Source organism: Muntiacus reevesi, chromosome 1 (genome assembly GCF_963930625.1).
Source record: "Muntiacus reevesi chromosome 1, mMunRee1.1, whole genome shotgun sequence".
NCBI classification, from domain to species: Eukaryota; Metazoa; Chordata; class Mammalia; order Artiodactyla; family Cervidae; genus Muntiacus; species Muntiacus reevesi.
The window spans coordinates 138,926,495-138,942,014 of NC_089249.1; the positions used below are offsets into that span (position 1 = coordinate 138,926,495).

Below are 15,520 nucleotides of genomic sequence, written 5' to 3' on the forward strand. Positions count from 1 at the left end.
CTTAAATGGCTCATATTTTCTTGAAAATTTTTTTCCTTGTTATTTCTGTTCTCCTAGACTGAATCATCAATCTGTTGCCTTTAAAAATAATTTTAGTATCATTAATGCTAATCATAATATTCAAAAATTCTAAAGACAATCCATCTTAACTTTTAAGAGGTTATAATAAAAATAGCTATTCATTTTAAAAAATCAAGGTAATGTTTTTAATATCCTAAGAAAATCATTCTTTTAAAATCCAATTAGTTATTATTTTTTACATCAAGTTTAAAAAGCATAACTACATGTTCCATTTTTTTTTTAACTTTTATTCTTTTAAATTAATTATTTTGAAGTATGCTACACTGAATATAGGACTTCCTTGGTGGCTCAGATGGTAAAGCGTCTGCCTACAATGCAGGAGACCCAGGTTCAATCCCTGGGTTGGGAAGATCTCCTGGAGAAGGAAATGGCAACCCACTCCAGTATTCTTGCCTGGAAAATCCCATGGACGGAGGAGCCTGGTGGGCTACAGTCCATGGGGGTTGCAAAAAGTCGGACACGACTGAGCGACTTCACTTTCACACTGGATATAGCTTCTTTGCTTACATTACTTTTTTATTCTTTCCATAGTTTTATTTATATTTTATATATATATATATATTTAAGCCACAATCTTTACCATATTTACTGATGAATAATCCACTAATGGAACTTTTTTTTTCTTGTAAATAGAATCATTTGCTTCTTTTTCCAAGCAACTTTGCTGTTAGTATATACACACACTACTGATTTTTGTATGTTAATTTTGTACCCTGCAACTTCAGTGAATTCATTGGTTATATCTGTTTTTTGATAGACTTGCTAAGAGTCTCTAAATATACAATCATGTCATCAGCAAATAGGAACAATTTTACTTCTTTATTTCCAATTCTGATGCCTTGGATTTCTTTCTATTTCCTGAGTGTTAGACTATTTACTAACTGAATTTTAAGAACATGATATTTCACAGTTTAACTTTCTTTTTTATTTTTTTTCTTGGTAGCATGGCTTGAGGGTGTCAGTTCCCTGACAAGGAATTGAACTCAGGCAATTGGACAGCCAGGTAACGCCCCAGTTTAGTTCTTTATTAACTCTGATGGTCACCTTTTCCTGTTTAATGTTTTATAACATATACATACATTACCTTCATTTTGTTTGCTTCTATTTTTACTATATTTAAAATCACAAAAAAATAAGCATCTAACCAACAAACTTAGACCTAATCTGGGAAAGCTAAAGGTAAAAAGTATGAGATTTTTAAAAAATTTATTGATTTATTTTAACTGGAGGCTAATTACTTTACAATATTGTAATGGCTTTGGCATCCCCGCAACCCCCTCCCACCTCCCTCCCCATCCCATCCCTCAGGGTTGTCCTAGTGCACCAGCTTAGAGTGCCCTGTTTCATGCATCAAACGTGGACTGGCAATCTATTTCACATACGGTAATACATGTTTCAATGCTATTCTCTCAAATCATCCCACCCTCGCCTTCTCCCACAGAGTCCAAAAGTCTGTTTTTTATATCTGTGTCTCTTTTTGCTGTCTCACATATAGGGTCATCGTTACCATCTTTCTAAATTTCATATATATGCATTAATATACTGTATTGGTGTTTTTCTTTTTGACTTACTTCAAAAGTATGAGATTTTAACTACAGCTATTTTAGTTATGTACAAATCCCAAGTAAAAGGGTTAATTGCTTAGTTGTGTCCGACTCTTTGTGACCCCATGGACTGAAGCCTGCCAAGCTCCTCTATCCATTGGATTCTCTACGCAAGAATACTGGAGTGAGTAGCCATTCACTTCTCCAGGGGATCTTTCCAACCCAGGGATCAAACTCAGGTCTTCTGCATTGCAGGCAGATTCTCTTCTGTCTGAGACACCAAGGAAGCCCTCCAAATCCCAAAGGATAGAGCAATATTTCATATCTTACATATGCCTACTACACAAGCTACTAGTTACAACTAGTCTTCAGAAATAAGCTATTTTCCCTAATACAATTATTTTAAGCTCATCACTCAACACAATGAAATTATTAAAAGCATTTAAGGTCTTTTATGGCTATAAGGTCTTTTTTGGTTGCACAAACCTTTGCTTACACTGGTCATTTTTATTTTTATTTTTTTTTTTTTAATATTATTTTATTAGTTGGAGGCCAATCACTTTATAACATTTCAGTGGGTTTTGTCATACATTGACATGAATCAGCCATATAGTTACACGTATTCCCCATCCCGATCCCCCCTCCCACCTCCCTCCCCACCCGACTCCTCAGGGTCCTCCCAGTGCACCAGGCCCGAGCACCTGACTCATGCATCCCACCTGGGCTGGTGGTCCGTTTCACCATAGATAGTATACATGCTGTTCTTTCAAAACATCCCACCCTCACGTTCTCCCCCAGAGTTCAAAAGTCTGTTCTGTACTTCTGTGTCTCTTTTTCTGTTTTGCATATAGGGCCATCATTACCATCTATCTAAATTCCGTATATATGTGTTAGTATACTGTAATGTTCTTTATCTTTCTGGCTTACTTCACTCTGTATAATGGGCTCCAGTTTCATCCATCTCATTAGAACTGATTCAAATGAATTCTTTTTAACGGCTGAGTAATATTCCATGGTGTATATGTACCACAGCTTCCTTATCCATTCATCTGTTGATGGGCATCTGGGTTGCTTCCATGTCCTGGCTATTATAAACAGTGCTGCGATGAACATTGGGGTGCACGTGTCTCTTTCAGATCTGGATTCCTCAGTGTGTATGCCTAGAAGTGGTATTGCTGGGTCATATGGCAGTTCTATTTCCAGTTTTTTAAGAAATCTCCACACTGTTTTCCATAGTGGCTGTACTAGTTTGCATTCCCACCAACAGTGTAAGAGGGTTCCCTTTTCTCCACACCCTCTCCAGCATTTATTGCTTGTAGACTTTTGGATAGCAGCCATCCTGACTGCCGTGTAATGGTACCTCATTGTGGTTTTGATTTGCATTTCTCTGATGATGAGTGATGTTGAGCATCTTTTCATGTGTTTGTTAGCCATCTGTATGTCTTCTTTGGAGAAATGTCTGTTTAGTTCTTTGGCCCATTTTTATTGGGTCATTTATTTTTCTGGAATTGAGCTTCAGGAGTTGCTTGTATATTTTTGAGATTAATCCTTTGTCTGTTTCCTCATTTGTTATTATTTTCTCCCAATCTGAGGGCTGCCTTTTCACCTTACTTATAGTTTCCTTTGTTGTGCAAAAGCTTTTAATTTTCATTAGGTCCCATTTGTTTATTTTTGCTTTTATTTCCAATATTCTGGGAGGTGGGTCATAGAAGATCTTGCTGTGATTTATGTCGGAGAGTGTTTTGCCTATGTTCTCCTCTAGGAGTTTTATAGTTTCTGGTCTTACATTTAGATCTTTAATCCATTTTGAGTTTATTTTTGTGTATGGTGTTAGAAAGTATTCTAGTTTCATTCTTTTACAAGTGGTTGACCAGTTTTCCCACACTGGTCATTTTTAATTAACAGAAACCCAAGAAGTTATAAATCAGTAGGAATGATTAACATTAGAAGAGCTTTTCAAAAAAAAAAAAAAAAAAAAGGAAAGGAAAAACAAATTTTTTTTATGCTCTTATTAAAAGTAAAAGAAAGTAAAGGAATGAATACAATTAGAGTATTCTGGTATTTTCCAGTCATCTCCCAGGACTAGATCAATCACTAGCACGTTATGCTCCAGCAATAAAGAAATGGAAAAGAAAAAAATGCAGTGATCTAGAGGAAGAAGAAAGAATCAGTGGGTTCAAACTGTAAATTATGCAAACAAAATTGTTTCTAAATTAGAAACCTTATTAAATCTTAAAAGTATGCGTTTCTGCTATAGCTTTTATTTCCAGATATTCTCTAATGTTATCCTCTGCAATCAGAAGGTAATTACATTTCTTGTCATTATGAACATTTATTTAATAATCTAGAAAATTATAGTAACAATCTGCAAAATAGCAAAAGTATTGGTTAAATATCTTTCCTGTTAAGAAAGAGTCAATTCCTAGGCATTTTAAATACAAATTATATACAGAGTCTTCACTGGTTAAAGATACACTTCTAATTTATGCATTTATCATTTTGTTATGAAACTAAAAAAAAAGTATTTCATTTCTATAATGATGTTTTACATCCAAATGAGTTCCCAGGTGGCTCAATGGTAAAAGAGACATAAGAATGTGGGTTCGGTCCCAGGTCAGGAAGACCTCCTGAAGGAGGGCACAGCAACCCACTCCAGTATTCGTTCCTGGAGAATCCCATGGACAGAGGGGTCTGATGCTCAGACATGACTGAAGCAGCTTAGCAAGCACACATGCAGGGTGTCTAGCACCGTACAGCTTATGGCAAAAACTTGACTGATTGTTATATTCAACTTAGACAAGTATATAATGCACATTTTTAGCAGCTGAACTCTTTAATATTTTGAGAAAATTATACTTAGAAAATACAGTGGAATTTTTTTTTAAAAAGAAGTATTTTCACTGAGTTCTGGAATCCTCTTTTTGAATGAGCACTTTTGTCTGCTTCAAGCCCTGTACAGACGCTAAACAAAGCCAACGTCTCTCTTAGAAGAGAGAACATAGACTGGATAGTCTGGCACATTTCTTTACTTCCTTCAAGCTCCACACGCTTTCTCTTTACCACAGATAACCTTTAGGCACCGTGGTCTAAAATACACAGCAAGAGAAAAATAGCCTTTTGGATGATGATAGTGATAGAGATGGAGATGGAGAAAGAGCATAGAGATAGAAATACGAGATGGAAACAAAAACCGTAAGAAAATAGGATAACTGTCTAGGTTATTCAGTGCAAGCACAGAAGGTCAGAGCAGTAAGAAGCCTTAGTGATCATGCTGGCTAACCATTTCACTTATACTTAAGACCAATTAGACTCAGGAAGGTGAACTGTCTAGCAGGATTACTGGCTCCTGAACCACAGAACGCAGCCTCTGTTAACCACCCAACCATCAAACGTTATCAGTATCACAGGAAAATGGCTATCCAACAATATCAAAGGAATACAAGGACCAAGCAAATAACCTGATGGAACAGGGCAGGCCAGACATGGACGTCAGAACACTGAGACTTGGGAGGGAAAGTGATGAGCTGGAGAGTGCGTGACCCATCTCAAGAGAGCAAAACCACTGTGTCGGTCCAAGAGTTCATTCAGGTTTTCCCATAACATCTTCGGAAAAATCTGAATGAACTTTTTGGTCAACCCAATTCTTAAGTGGATTTTTGCCTTGTGGGAATACAGGTCTGGTGTTACCGGATATACTGAATTTTCAAGAGAAGTCAGAAATCCAGATATTTAGTGCAAATCCCTTGATATTTAATTGTGAGAAACTAATTTGAGTTTTTTAACTCCCACACAGATCCAATATATCTGCAGCCCAGACACTGTCAACAGATTGCTAGCTCACGAATCTTGGTCGACAGCAGTCCATATGTCCTCACAAAACATTTTTTATGTGGTCAACTGGTCCAAAAGTGATGTTTTTAGTGACTTCATTAAGATAACCAATAGAATTCAGGCCAGGGAACTTTTCAGTGAAACCTGTTTAAGTGGTTGGTGTGATTTGCCTTTATTTTCCCTTGCTCAGCTACCCTTGATGGCCACCTAATTGTACTGACTTCTCTGCACTGATAGGCAATCCACATCACAGCCTTATCTTCTTTGATTTTGCTCTGAATGAGTTTTGGGAATTAAGGTCTTTCTGAGAGAAGACTTTGTCTCTTGCCCTCAAAATCAGCACTCCTGCCTGCAAATGCAACTGCATTTGACGGCACAAGCAAAGAAAAGATGACAAAGTTCCTGTAGGAACTTGTGAATGGTGCAGAGATACTTTGGAGAAGATCTCTTCAGAGGGCTGGGTGGGATAATTCTTATTGCAAAAGAATGATGTTAGGTAACATTCATTTCCTATGTACTGGCTGTATAATACAGCCCAGGCAGGCACAGCTGAAAGAACACAAAACAATTTTAACCTCATCAAAACCTTCCCACTCGTGTTCCCTGCTTTCTCTAATCTTGCTTGTTCTAAACTTCCCACTGGCCCTGTCATTAATCCATTCAATAAATAAACATTCATTGAGGACGAACAACAGCAAAGGTAGACTGCATCCTCATAGAGCTTAAATTCTAAAAGCAGAAAGAGATATAGATAGGCACAGTGGGTATGGTAAAGGTTGAACTAGCAGTTCTCCAGAGAGAAGACTGACTTGTAGTGCTTGATGAGTTCTGTTATAAATACTCCCACCATGCTGATTTCAAGCTACCAATGTACATCACTGAAGGCAAAATTGAGAAAGATGTTTAGTAACACACCTTTGTATGTTTCCACCATACGAATGTGATTTATAAAAATAACCTCAAGCATAAATATTGATAATAGTAAAACACAGCAGAGTAATTAGGAAATGATGAGTTTTTAGTCTCATTCCCTGTTCTTTAATATAAATTATTTCATTGTATGTTTACATGATTTAGTTCTTAATAATGTATGTGTTCAACAATTAGCTCCAAAAATTCCTGAATTTAAAATTTGGTTCTCTAGACTTAGTACAACCTGGCTCCAACACAGTACTGGATAGATTGATAGCTAGACCGATTTCTAATAGAATGAAAACAGAAGTGATAGATTAGATAAAGAAAAATAAGGAAGATATAAAGAATAATAGAGGAAGTTATCCATTGGAAGAGACCTAAGAATCAGAAACCCTGAGGCTAGAAATGGCCAGCTGATGACAGAATGTCTTCTACCACATACTCCGCACAACCAATCATTGCTTTAACACTTTCCATGATGGCATCTCACTCTTTAGTGCTGCCTCCATCTTTGGATATTTCTGACTGGGAAAAAGTATTTCCTTTTACTGAACTGGTTTATAAATTTTGCTTTCTTAAGACTTAGGAGTTCAAAATAGGCCCCAAAGATCACAGAGAGCTCAAAGTCTGGTGAGGGGAATGATGGGAAGGCTGGCTAGAGGGAGCCATTCTGCTCTAAGTAAATGCACAATTAATACCTTTTTATACTATGAGAAACGTATATGCATGTCAGGAAGCAACAGTTAGAACTGGACATGGAACAACAGACTGGTTCCAAATAGGAAAAGGAGTATGTCAAGGCTGAATGTTGTCACCCTGCTTATTTAACTTATATGCAGAGTACATCATGAGAAACACTGGGCTGGAAGAAGCACAAGCTGGAATCAGATTGCCAGGAGAAATATCAATAACCTCAGATATGTAGATGACACCACCATTATGTCAGAAAGTGAGGAGGAACTTAAAAGTCCCTTGATGAAAGTGAAAGAGGAGAGTGAAAAAGTTGGCTTAAAGCTCAACTTTCAGAAAACTAACATCATGGCATCTGGTCCCATCACTTCATGTCAAATAGATGGGGAAACATTGTCAGACTTTATTTTTTGGGGCTCCAAAATCACTGCAGGTGGTGATTGCAGCCATGAAATTAAAAGACGCTTACTCCTTGGAAGGAAAGTTATGACCAACCTAGACAGCATTAAAAAGCAGAGGCATTACTTTGTCAACAAAGGTCTGTCTAGTCAAGACTATGGTTTTTCAAGTGGTTATGTATGGATGTGAGAGTTGGACTGTGAAGAAAGCTGAGCGCCAAAGAATTGATGCTCTTTTAACTGTGGTGTTGGAGAAAACTCTTGAAAGTTCCTTGAACTGCAAGGAGATCAAACCAGTCCATCTTAAAGGAGATCAGTCCTGGGTGTTCATTGGAAGGACTGATGCTGAAGCTGAAACTCCAATACTTTGGCCACCTGATGCGAAGAGTTGACTCATTGGAAAAGACCCTGATGCTGGGAGGGGTTGGGGGCAGGAGGAGAAGGGGGCGACAGAGGATGAGATGGCTGGATGGCATCACCTACTTGATGGACATGAGTTTGAGTAAACTCTGGGAGTTGGTGATGGACAGGGAGGCCTGGCGTGCTGCGATTCATGGGGTCGCAAAGAGTCAGACATGACTGAGCGACTGAACTGAAATGATACTATGGGAAATCTCCTTAAATTTGTAGTTGAGAAAATATTTTTATTGTTAAAACCTAGATGAAATCCACTTCTATAACTATATATGAAAGTGAAAGTCTTAGTTGCTCAGTCATAACCAACTCTGCAACCCCATGAACTGTCACTATCAGACTCCTCTGTCCATGGAATTCTCCAGACAAGAATACTGGAATGGGTTGCCATTCCCTTCTCCAGAGGATCTTCCCAACTCAGGGACTAAACTGGGTATCCTGCATTGCAGGTGGGCTCTTTACTTCTGAGCCACCAGGGAATCCCATAACTATATATATTTTATATATATATATTACTTAGTATATTTGCATTTTGTATACTTCCACCAATTTTCCTCTATTGCAAAGAAATAAAGTAAAACAACAGCATAGGAAAAACTAGAGATCTCTTCAAGAAAATTAGAGATACCAAAGGAATATTTCATGCAAAGATGGGCACAATAAAGGACATAGATGGTATGGACCTAAGAGAAGCAAAAGATATTAAGAAGAGGTGGCAAGGATACACAGAAGAACTATAGAAAAAAGATCTTCACAGCCCAGATAATCACGATGGTGTGATCACTCACCTAGAGCCAGATATCCTCAAATGTGAAGTCAAGTGGGCCTTAGGAAGCATCAATATGAACAAAGCTCATGGACGTGATGGAAGTACAGTTGAACTATTTCAAATCCTAAAAGATGATGCTGTGAAAGAGCTGCACTCAATATGCCAGTAAATTTGGAAAACTCAGCAGTGGCCACAGGACTAGAAAAGGTTAGTTTTCATTCCAATCCCAAAGAAAGGCAATGCCAAACAATGTCCAAATTACTGCACAATTGCAGTCATCTCACATGCTAGCAAAGTAATGCTCAAAATTCTCCAAGCCAGGCTTCAACAGTAAGTGAACTACAAACTTCCAGATGTTCAAGCTGGATTTAGAAAAGGCAGAGGAACCAGAAATCAAATTGCCAACATCTGCTGGACCATCAAAAAAGCAAGAAAGTTTCAGAAAAACATCTACTTCTGCTTTATTGACTATACCAAAGCCTTTGACTGTGTGGATCACAACAAATTGAGGAAAATTCTTCAAGAGTTGGGAATACCAGACCACCTTACTTGCCTCCTAAGAAACCTGTATGCTGATCAAGAAGCAACAGTTAGAACCAGACGTGAAACAACAGACTGGTTCCAAATTGGGAAAGGAGTATGTCAAGGCGGTATATTGTCACCCTGCTTATTCAACTTATATGCAGAGTACATCATGTGAAATGCCAGGCTGGATGCAGCACAAGCTGGAATCAAGACTGCTGGGAGAAACATCAACAACCTCAGATATGCAGATGACACCACCCTTATGGCAGAAAGTGAAGAACTAAAAAGTTTCTTGATGAAAGTGAAAGAGGAGAGTGAAAAAGTTGGCTTAAAACTCAACATTCAGAAAACTAAGATTATGGCATCGGTTCCCATCACTTCATGGCAAACAGATGGGGAAACAATGGAAACAGTGAGAGATTTTATTTTGGGGGGCTCCAAAATCACTAGAGATGGTAACTACAGCCATGAAATTAAAAGATGCTTGCTGCATGGAAGAAAAGCTATGACCAATCTAGAAAGCATATTAAAAAGCAGAGACATTACTTTGCCGACAAAGGTCCATCTAGTCAAAGCTATGGTCTTTCCAGTAGTCATGTATGGATGTGAGAGTTGGACTATAAAGAAAGCTGAGCACTGAAGAATTGATGCTTTTGAACTGTGGTGTTGGAGAAGACTCTTGAAAGTCCCTTGGACTGCAAGGAGATCCAACCAGTCCATCCTAAAGGAGATCAGTCCTGGGTGCTTATTGGAAGGACTGATGCTGAAGCTGACACTCCAATACTTCAGCCACCTGATGCGAAGAGTTGACTCATTGGAAAAGACCCTGATGCTGGGAGGGATTGGGGGCAGGAGAAGAAGGGGACGACAGAGGATGAGATGGCTGGATGGCATCACGGACTCAATGGGCATGAGTTTGAGTAAACTCCAGGAGTTGGTAATGGACTGAGAAGTCTTGCATGCTGCAGTCCTCAGGGTCTCAAAGACTTAGACACGACTGAGCAACTGAACTGAACTGACCAATTTATAAATTTTCACCACTATATATAACCTCATATTAGTAAAGACAGGCTAAATCACACAATAGTAACAAATGATCCCCAAAGTCTAAGTGGTTTAATGGGACAGAATTTTATTTCTTAATCATGAAGTGTTCTCCAAGTTCAGACGACATCGCTTATTTTGTTTCATTCCTCATCAAAAGTGACAAGGGTACACGTTCAAGAAAAATGCAGAGAAGGGGATACTTCCTATGCCCAGAAGGAACAGAACTGAAAACAATAATGAGCTGCATTAATGGCTACTACACTTTCTTCTCAATGGGCTGTAGACTACTTATATCCCCCTAATAACTTTAACCAGGAGTGTGCAAAATTAGATCTTTAAAAGTACCACATGAAATTCTGACATTTACCACTAGTTTCACCTATTATTCCCTATTGAAAATCACTGACTGAGGAAGAAAACAAACTTTTCACCACTTCTGATTTTGACTTCTAACACATCCAAAGAGGTTGTCCATGACTACCATGAGTGGAATTGATGTTGCCATCTGAGAATTAAACCTTCAGAAAGAAACCACAAATGGCAAAAATAATTCTCAGTAGAAATAACCCCTCCAAAAGATATACACCGGCGTCTACTCAGGGACCTCTAAGTCCAAGCAAAATGACTAATGGGCAAAGCCAGGAAAATATGTCTAAATACAAAAGAAAGAAAGAGGCATGAATGTGCAGCTTGTCAAGCTTTATTCTTGTTATAAGGAGGAGAATGATACTCTTTCCAGGTCTCAATATTCCTAGATAGAACCCAAAGTTAACCTCATGCTTATTACATTCAGTAAATGCTAAATACTAGAATATTCTCTCTTCTTTCTCTTCTCCCTCTCTTGATTTTTATATTAAGTACTGTTAGCTATTTTACTTCTATTTGGGAGTGGGGGTTGCAGAAATTTCTACCCTTCAATACCAGGATAACCCTTTAGAAAAAGAGTTGGTACACTACAATCCATGGACAGAATCCAAACTATGCCTTGCTTTTGCTTTTGTATGAACTATGAGCTAAGAATCACTTTTACATTTCTAAAGGGCTATAAAAAACAAAAATGTGCAAAAGTGACCATATGCATGACCTGCAAAACCTAAGTCACTTTCTGAAACTTTTCAGGAAAAATCTGCCTGCTCCTGCTCTAGAACAAAAAGCCCCATGTTCTCTGGAAATCTTTGGCTTAAGTTCAATAATTCCATTCAACTCCAACAGAAATTAAGGAAGCATGGACACAAAAATAACCACTTACACTACTAAAATTATTTTGCAAGGGTGTATTACACAGATTTCTGAGTAAACCTAGCCCCAATAAGGCAGCTTTTCCAAAATAAGAAGCCACATGAATTCCTCAGAAATGTGAACTTCAGGAAGGATAGCTGTTCTGTAGGTGAAGAGTTTGTTAAATCTCAGTAAAGGGGTAAAATTAGCAATACTTTTGTAAACCAGGCATTCCTACATGTAGATGAGAACAGAACATTTTATGGCAGTCCAGATGTAAAGCATGATGAAACTTTAATGAGTCAGATTTCCATAATGATGATAATACCATCATCATAAGAGTATTCACAACCAGTGCCAGAAAGATGTAGTACATAAAAAGAATGAGTAAGAAGTTGCTATAAAATCTCAGGAAAAGAAATTAAGGGAGAGTCTTGTGAAGCTCATTTCGGGACAGATAGCAAAAACCTCAGCAAGAGGTTGTTAAAATTAAGGACAGATAGATGTTTTCAAGAAGGTATGAGACTTACAGATGGATGATTCTATCAGCTAGAATGTATTCAACTTCAAATAACAGAAAATCCAATGAACAGTAAACAATAAGACAATTTTTTTTCACTTCTACCAAGTGTGGAAGTGGCATGTCCCAGGTTCATTCTGTTGCTTAATAGAATCATCATGAGCCAGACTCTTTCCATTTCTGGTGCTCCATACCCGAGCTTCATGCACAGGATTTTGGCCCTTGGAGTCACAGGATGACTGCTACAATTTCATATATAGCATCATCTCAACAATATCGCAAGAAAGAAGTAAAGGAATGCCAAAGACCTCTCTTCCTATGCTTATCTTTTTCATCGGGAAGAATATTATCATTCTTAGAAGCTTCTCAATAGTCTTTCCACCAAGTGTCTTTAGATCACATCTGGATTTTAACTTCTAATATAAAGGGACAAAACATAAAAGAAGAAAGGGGCAGAAATACTTTGGAGTATTTCACCAGCCAATCAGGTCTGCTACTGATCTAAGTGATATTGGGAGATTTCATTAAAGAAAATATTCACATTCTTCAACTTTTGTTCTGAGAGATAGGGTGGGTCTACTGGACCTTTGGTATCACTCAAAATAACCATTCTAATGATACGGGGTATCACTAAGGAGTCTGATTCATCTGAGCTTCTGAACCTGGTCCCCCTTATGGCCTGCACACAAACCCAACTCAGAGACCTAAGGAAGCAGCAATGAAGTTGCATTCAAGATCAAGAGAACAAAAAACCCACAAAGAAAAGTTTACCGTAAGATGAGATTGTAAAATAAGAAAGGTTTTAAACAAGAGAATCTATTCATGTATAAATTAGACATATAGGCTCAGAGGTTAAAGTGCCTGCCTGCAATGTGGGAGAGCTGGGTTCGATCCCTGAGTCGGGAAGATCCCCTGGAGAAGGGAATGGCAACCCACTCCAGTATTCTTGCCTGGAGAATCCCATGGACGGAGGAGCCCGATGGGCTACAGTTCATGGGGTGGCAAAGAGTTGGACACGACTGAGCGACTTCACTTCACTTCAGTTCAGATATATATATGGATGTTTTGTTGGAGAATATATATATTTCAATGATGATGTCATCTCTCAAAATATTTTTGGAACATGTATGTATAAATGACTTTAGGGACAGTTTATAAGTCACATAAGAAACTGAGGCTTATTCCTTTATATTTCTTCACAATGAATCCTTCAATATTTTTTGCATACAGAGCTCAGTCAGTATTTTTATAAGTAAAACTGCCCATTACTTAAAAAGCTTAGTCACCAGATTTAATTCCTAATAAATTTAAAGTGTTTTCTTTAAGCAAACTCACATTAAAATATTTACTATTTCTCATCACTGAGAATTTTTTTCAAAATATCTTTTATCTTAAGGGTAGAATTTATTATGTAATTTGAAATATATTTCCCAAAATATATTTTGACAAATTATATATTTGTCAAAAATATATATGTATAATATTATATATATTATATATTTGTCAACAATGAAGCCCATATATATATTATATTTTATATATATTTTAGATATATATTATATATATGTATATTATATATTATATATATCAAGATATTACATATTATATATATTGCATTATATATTGTATTATAATTATATACATATAATTATATATTATATATAATATATATCATTTATTATATATAATTTACATTATATATTTCATTATATATTTATTATATATTATATATAAATTATAATATAATTATATATAATATATAATATACAATTATATATTAAGACATTATATATAATATATAATAATATATAAAAGTATCATTTATCTTAAGGGTACAGTTTATTATGTAATTTTAAATATATTTGCCAAAATATATTTTGACAAATTATATATTTGTCAAATATATGTATTAGATATTTTATATTATCTATATAACATATTTTATAAATAATATATAAATATTATATATAATGTATATGTTTCCTTTTCTATATAATTTATTATATAAATTATATAATACTTATATATTATATATTTGTCAACAATGAAGCCCATAACCGTCTTTTATCTTCACACTAAACATGTGAAAGATACTCTAGTTGGGAAAAATCAAACACACAATTCATAAGACACAGTCCTTGGCCTTGAGAAGTTGACCGGCTTAACAAAAAAGATAAAAAAAGGAGACAAAATTCTAAAAGTTTGGTTTTATTTCCACTCCACAATTCCATTCATCCACAAAAAATTACTGTCACCTAGTATGTTAAAAGCACTGAGATGAGGGTGGAAAAAATGAAGGATTGTACCTTCATGGAGTCATGAAATGGCAGAGATAATAACATGAGGTAGAATGTGATAAGTAGAATAAAGAAAATATACACAATTAACAAAATGTTACAACAGTGGAGCAGGCATGGGAAAAAGAAATCATGGTGCTCACGTTGATATTAACAAGATATTAGGATCGACAGAAGTAATAGGTGTGTGATAAAACTAGAGGTACCCAGTGTGTAGGGAGGTATTAATCAAAAAGTCACAAAAATTTCAGACTTTATTTGCAGCTAATATGAAGCCAGCAACATTTTCTACAAAGAAGCTGGATAATCAGTCAGAACCAAATTCCTGGAAAAAGAACTTGGTCAGATGAATTAATGGTGGGTAGATTGGATGCCCAGAGATCAGTGAAAGGAGTACTGCAAATAGATGAGAAGTGCTGAGGTGGTGAGGGCGTAACACGTGCAAACACACGTGTTTGAACAATAAGGAACAATAAGGAAGAACAGTAAGAACAACAAGGAAGGGACAGGCACAGAGGGGGTTACTCTCACTCCTGTCTACTTTCCAAATTACCTGTGAAACTTTAAAAATTTAAATGCACAACAAAAAGAAGAACACAAATTCTGCAAGAGAAGAAGCAAGAATGGCAAATATACATAAGAAAAGATGCTCAGCCTCATTAGTTATCAAGAAAAGGCAAATCAAAATCACTGTGAGACTCAACTTTACACCCTCCTCCTCCGGCATGAAAATGAAAAACAAAACCCAAAACTTGGGCATTAACAAGTGAAGACAGAAACATGGAACAACACAAATTCTCAGGTATGGCTGGAACTAAATGGATACAACCACTATGGAGGGGGAATAATGTGGTATTACTTTGGAAAGTTGAAAATGTAAATGTGAAGATACAGTCCAATAATTCTGCTCCTAGGTATATGCCCTTAAAAGTTGTATAATATGTGCCTCCGGGAAAAAAGAAAAAAACAACCTAAATATCTATCCATGGGACAGTGGATGAATAAACTGGGCTGTACTGGTAAGAGGCATACTATATTAAATAAATGAGCCACAGCTGTAGGTAACAGCATAGATGAATCTCAAAATGATAACAGAGAATAAAAAAGGCAAGTCACAGAGTATAGATATAAGGTCAACAAACAAAATTTGACATATGTTGGTTAGGAAGATGTGTATCTGTAAGAAAACTACAATGAAATCTAAAGGGAAAACACTTAAATATTCAGAATAGAAATTTCCCTGAAGGGAGGGAGAAAGAAATGGGAGGCCA

General features: G+C 36.6%; 1 non-coding gene across 1 annotated transcript; it reads left to right on the forward strand.

The window, feature by feature from the left end:
• The first annotated feature begins 358 nt into the window (after positions 1-358).
• TRNAC-ACA (transfer RNA cysteine (anticodon ACA)) lies at positions 359-430 on the forward strand. Its single transcript has one exon. It is a non-coding gene; the product is annotated as a tRNA-Cys (tRNA).
• The last annotated feature ends 15,090 nt before the right edge of the window (positions 431-15,520 follow it).